This window comes from Lygodium microphyllum, chromosome 26 (genome assembly GCF_053477565.2).
Source record: "Lygodium microphyllum isolate KBCC chromosome 26, Lygodium_microphyllum_v1.1.10, whole genome shotgun sequence".
Lineage (NCBI taxonomy): Eukaryota > Viridiplantae > Streptophyta > Polypodiopsida > Schizaeales > Lygodiaceae > Lygodium > Lygodium microphyllum.
Genome location: NC_141160.1, coordinates 94331018 through 94338107, shown reverse-complemented (window position 1 = coordinate 94338107; position 7090 = coordinate 94331018).

Here is a 7090-nt window from a genome sequence, read left to right as displayed (position 1 = left end):
ACCACTTCATGGTAGGCCCAATCATGGTTTTTACATTTAGCATCCATGTTCATCAACACTACTATCAACAAAAATATATAACTTTAGTTACAACATCCATGATCAAACTAATGTGAATGCAAAAATCTAACTCATTTTTTGTGCAACAATTGGAAGGACTTCACATAGGAGTATAGTTTCTTGTTTACCACCTTTTTCGAAACTATGTTTCTCGTTCTCAACTTTTTCCTTCAAGGAAAAGTATGCTAAAATGTGCTCATCAAAGTGTGAGAATGCTAGAGAAAATCCAATATTGATTACAACACTGCTTACATGTGGAGAGACTATTGGTCTCAAATTTTCTGGCCAAACTAGTATATAACTAACTTTATGTCCCCAAACACAAGAATCCTAGAAAATTTTCTAGTATAATTCCCATATTATGAATTATGATAACTTAATGAGCTTTTGATTCGAAGGAGTTGCATATTGAGTTAGGTGCACTTGGCAAAAGTTATTAGAGGGACAACAAGTAGAGTTAAGTGCAATTCGGTAGGTATAATTGCATGCAGTCCCTCCTAACAAGAAGCTCATTATGTTGAACATTATAGGGGAAACAAAACAAAGAGCACCTATTCACATGGGAAGAAGTCAAAAGTTTATTGTGAAAGGTTTAGCCTACAATTGTGTATTCACTCTACAATCAACTACCCCCCTTTAGGATTGTCTCCCTCTTGACCTTTAAGACCCTTGAGATTCGGGATCAATAGTTGAAAGTGCACCTTAGAGGCGCACAAAAAAATCATGATTTCTATTTTTTGCAAAAGTAAACCTGATCTAAAAGGTAAACCCAATCCATTATGTAAACCAAGCTTGTCAAAAAATGGTGACATGTGCATAATAGCCCTCATAACATGTGGCGAAAAATGAGGAAATTGTTGCCAAAAAGTGGCTTGCCAAGTAGTTGCTACAAAGTAAGCAAAAAGAAATCTTTATAACATGTGCATAGTATATAGTCTAAAGGTTAAAAGGTTGCTTTATCTTGATAAGATCATGGATTTAGACCTTTAAATTTTCTTCTTATTATTTCCTTAAGTTTTTATTGCTTCCTAAAAAATTTAATATTTAAATCTTAACCCTTGCAAGTTTAACTTTTAGTCTTAAACCCCCTTCCAAGGTTTCAAAACCCTTATGTGAAGTTTACATTTTTTGTCTTGACCCTCCCTTACAAGCCTAGAATTGTTTTTTTCTTTCTTGGAAAAAAAATTATTTTTAAAATATCGTAGTTCATTTGAGGAAGTTTAAACCTCTTTTGAAAAAAACAAATCAAAACATGGTAGCTTGTTTAGCTTAAGCTCCTTCCAAAAATTTAGGGAGAAATACAAAAAATCAAGGAAAAATCAAAAGAAAAACTTTAAGGGGTTTGAATCAATGAGAACATGCATATAACACATTATTTTAAATTATTAGACTATAAAGATGCTCATGTAAAGAGTGCTACTTTTAACTTACGTATTCTTATAATTTCATTTTTGTGACAATTGTTTCGATTTTTCAATTGTCATAAGTGGTTAGCCCACTTTTTGACAAGCTGGGTTTACATAATGGATTGGGTTTGCTTTTGAGGTACATCGTGAGATGAGTTTAGTTTTTGACAAGCTGGGTTTACATGGTGCAAGAAGTAGCGGTCTTGACATTTTGAGTGTTTAAGGTGCACTTTCCACTGTCAATCCCAACTTTGAAGGGTCTTAAGCTTGTGGTGGGAGATAGACACAAGGGATTGCCCCTTAACTATACCTAGCTCAATATGTGGTCCCTCTTAAGTAGAAGCTCATGGTGTCAAACACTAGAGGAAACAAGTTCATCTTGTGATGAATATGGTTTTGCTCCTATGATATAAATATAAACATTTATTAATATGTTCATGCTATATACTTTTTTATATTTATTATATAAACCGTCTTTATATATATCAATATATGATCTATCACACACACACACACACACACACACACACACACATCTATGTATATATACTACATCCATACACATATATTTATATTATATTTATTGTATATAAGTGATGTAACACACACATCTATGTATATATACTACATCCATACACGTATATTTATATTATATTTATTGTATATAAGCAATGTAATGCAGTGTGTGTGTGTGTGTGTGTGTGTGTGTGTGTGTGTTAGTTATATCTCAAATATTTAGCCAATCAAATAGCACAACTAAGTTGAGACATGTAACCACATGGTCAATTTTGAAGTTTTGGAGAAGGATGCTTAAGTTTTTGTTGCTAAGAAATGAAAGGTGAACATAAAAAAGTTGTTTGTGAATTGTGAATTGTCCATAAAGAACAACATCAAATTAAGATAAGGTATTCTATTCATGGATATTGAAAATTTACCAATTCTATTGAAGATTATTGCATATTTTATTCGAGTTCAAGGAGTGATGAACATGGTTAAAATAAATTTTTTGAAAGACATGGATCATGTAGAAAATGGGATAATTGTATTCATTCATTCAGTGTTGAGAAGCAATGTACAATGTATTGCTATGCTAAATGAAGCTTATTCTCTTAAAAAAGTGATATCTTTTACATCTCATTGGGTGTCCATATAGGTGATTGTAGCCTGTAATAGTTGCATTCTTTTTTAGAATCATGTCTTGCTCTAAGTTCCTGGCCTTCTCTATGCTATCAGCTATTACCTCAATGTTAAACTTTAAAATATTATTTGAATGGTTGGTAGGTTTGGATATTTTTTCATTTTTTTGTCAGGTTTTCTTTTGTGTTGATGGAGTCTTTTTTCAATATTTATCATGTGGCCTACTATAACTTTTCCATTTTGTTTGCATATGATTTTGTAGATGAAGTGCTTACTCTTAAACATCTATATACATAGTTCAATATCGTTAGATGAATTTATATGGTTGGTTTTTTATAGATTCTAAGTAGTACTATTTACATTGTGTGTATCTCATATGGAGTCACCTTTGTGTTTGCAAATGTTATCTATTTGTAAAAAATAGCAAAACGTAATTGTGTTAGTATATTCGAAAGGATTTGAGTACAAGTGTTAATCTTTGATAAAGGAACAACCAATTTGTTTGTTGTATTGAATTTTGCTGAGACCTGTGTTTGTGTGTACAAGTCGTACTATTGTGTATGGTATCAGTGCAAAGGCATTTTGGATTTGAAAGTCCAACTATATGTAATTTTTTTATTTTGATCATGTGAGAGAGCATCATGTAGACTAGTTTGACCATGAAAGCACCCCTTATGTATAGAACTGCTTTATGATTGGTACTTGCTACATCACAATGTTAATTGTTGGTTGGTAGATTGGATACTTGGATTTCGGAGATCATATCATTGTTTATTCTTTCGATATGGTTGATTTTACATGTGGCACCTATAATAAGATCAATGCTCTCTATTATTATTGCAGTTGTTGCGACTATTATCTCTTCTATCTCATGGAAGTTCTTATCTTGTAACCAATTCTGCAATGTTGTCTCTTAAGTTGCATTTGTTTGAAGCTTGGTAGTGTGGAACTCTTTAGATGTGTAATATTTATGAAGAAGCTTCCTGTTGTACTTATGGACATCTTCCTTGTGCGTGCATATGATTATTGTTCTTTGGTCTAAAAATCTAGGACCTCCTTCCCATCAATGATGCACTTATCTAGCCAATATCATATCTCTTTCTTGGTTGGATACTGGTGCCTAATGACTTGCACGAATTGCATAATGCTAGATGTATCCTGTACAAGTGGCTTTCTCAATGATGTATTAATTGAAAAACAAGTGGAATTAGGTGTGAAATAGGATAACACACTCAATAGGGCAACCTTTCCATAAGAATTTTGGATTGAACTACTTTGCACAATGGCTTCCAATATATTGATCTTAGTCCACCTTCTACTAGTCACCTCAGTTGCAATGAACATAAGAAAAAGGTGAGGCATGCCCCACATGTCCACCATTGTGATAAGGTCCTTCAAGTTACACCAATGCTAAGAATGGGACCCTAGTACAAATGTAGGAATGCTATGCCTACTGACCACTACCTCCTCGAAAATGATATTGTTTGTTCACTTGTTGATGTCAATGTCTCTTTGCAAGCAAGTATTGCTCATGTTGTTTGCAATTAGCACAGCTTATTTTTGTTGGTACAAGATTGGGATGTAGGGCTTGTGCAAGGTATAGAAAGAGAATAGTGTTGACGTGCACATCTTAATGTATTCATTAAGATACATGTTACCATCATATGCATCATGTCCAAATGAAAAGAGGAATGGGAATAGTGCATTCACCAAGATGATATGTGGGTTGAATGAGCATATTATAGGTAAGCCGTCAGTTTTGAACATTGGTGTTCTTTCTAGAAGCCAACCGTTGTCATGTGAAGAATGATGCATGCAAACTCGTGTTGATCAACTTTTTGAAATGCTTGTTGTTGGCTAGGTGGCTCGACTATGTTGTCGAGCAAAGCATAACATGCTTCATATTTTGATTGTATCATTGGGTCGAATGTGGATATTTCATGGTGTAGTTCTAGAATCCTTTCAATTGATTGCTTACTGAGGAGGCAAAGACCTGTCTTTGGATGTGGATATTTTGTTATTGTGATGTATTATTGGATATCGATTATGCATCATATTAAATGCAAATATAATAGTAATGGTAGATCTTGTCAACTTAAGTTAGGTGGATGGATGAACAAGTAGTGTATCATTCCAAGAGACCAAAGGTTTATCAAGAATCAATCATTGATCCAATGTTTCATTTGCAATCTATTGTCATTTTTGAGACTGAGATGGAGGCATCAATGACACTTAGAAGTTGTAGTTGTAACAATCCAATATGCAAAATTCTTTTTATGTAGTTTCACAATAGGGCCACTACGTGCTTGTTCTAGCCTTTTTTTGCATGACATGGTACACATTTTGCCACTATGATACCAATCATGTGTCGTTGATATGCAAGAATGAGGATAATGCTTGACCAAGCTATTGAAACTCGCATTTGTTCTATATATCTATTACTTGTTTGTGAGGCAGTAGCTTGATGATGCATTGTGACTACTCTGCAAGTTGACCCAATTGTTAGTGTGTTAATGATACTTACATATTTAGATGCCCAAGATAATTCAAATTTGTATATATTATACTAACTTGTAGCATATGGTTTTAGTGATGTTTTTCTTGAAGTCACATTTTTCATTTTCTTGGAAGACCATAATGAGGTCACACGATTTGGTATTTACATAGAGTCAATTACTATTGTGTATCCTATTACCATAAAAATGTATATCTCATAATTTAATGATTCAATGTACTCTTACATCTTAATTCATATGCTTGAAAAAACCAAAAAATATTTACAAAACAAATCAAATTCATCCACTAATTAATTGTTTGTATGAATTAACTAATTACAAAACTAAGCAATTAGACTATTGGAAACCAATTACTGACTATTTGAATAAATTAACTAATTATAAAAACAATGAATTAAGCTATGAAAATCTAATTACTACTTAGTTTATATATAAAGTTATAAGAAATTAATTATGAAATCACTAATTATTAATTACTATTAAATTAATTAGTTCATTATATTATAGTTACAATTACTACAATTATAAAGTAATTAACTACTAAATTGTATTTAATTATTATTTTATTAAGAATACTAACTAATAAAATAATAAATATTTAAGTATTAACTAATAATAATTATAAAAGTAATTAATTCATTACAATAGAATTACATTACTAATTAATTCATTGCATTGTAATTACTATTATAGCTAATCAATTCAACTACTAGATTAATTAGTTACACTAAATCATCACTTTCTAATTATTTAATTATTAAAAAACCAACTAAATTTTACTATTACATTTACGTATAATGTAACTACTAATGTCTAAACTAAGCTAACTAATGTGGCTAATTAACATTGATTATTATTAACTAATGTTTAATGTCTATTATTACATTTATGTTTAAACTAAACTAACTAACATTTATTATTACCTCTACTTACTAACATTTAAATCCACTTACATTACTAAGGAACAAACGTCAAACATTCTTAATTGAAAATGACATATGATGATGAAATTACATGAATTAAAGACGGGCGCAGGATGAAGATGGACAATGAATACCGAATACCTATGAGTGAACAATGAAGCGAAGAAGATGATAGATGAAGCATGACGAACAAAACGATTTGCGATCATTTAACAAACGAAAAGCTCTAATGAACGGAAAGAAAAGCTAAAAAGCTAAGCCAACGAAAGCCATTAAAAGCAACGAATGAATCAATTTGTGATAGCTGAACTTCAAAGAAAATTTGAAAAAAAATAAAAAAGGAGAACAAAGATAAATCAAACCTATCCATTAGTTGCACATATAATTGTATGCCAATATAAATTGTAATATATGTTAGTATATAATCAAACAGTCATATCTATAATACATTTAGTAATAGCAAAGAACAATTATATATAATGTGAATACATATAAATAATATGGTGTTAAAAAACAAGATTTAAAAAGTATAAATTAAAAAAGAAAAAAGAAAAAATGTATGTATATATATATATATATATATATATATATATATATATATATATATATATATATATATATATATATATATATATATATATATAATTACACGATTTGACATCAAACCATCAAAATCACTCTATTGATTGATTGCCTAAAAGATAACCATGAAATAATTTCATGAACATTACTGTAAGTGTATATAATGAATATTGTTGTGTAAATCACCAAACGGTCAAAAGAATAAGCACCACATGTCAAAGAAAATGCAAGATGATGCAACAATATGTTCATCTTCGTGTTTATTCATAACCTTTTGACCTTAGAAATGAGAATCTAAGCAAATCTAGCTAGCATTTTATCACCATTAATCTGAAAAACAAATATTTGGGAGGGGGTAGGGAGGGAGGGCATGTATTTAGCAAGACCTACCAATGATCGTGTTTTATTTTTACAGTTTTTTAACAATATAATTTGATGGATGATATTTTTGATTCAATGCGTGTAA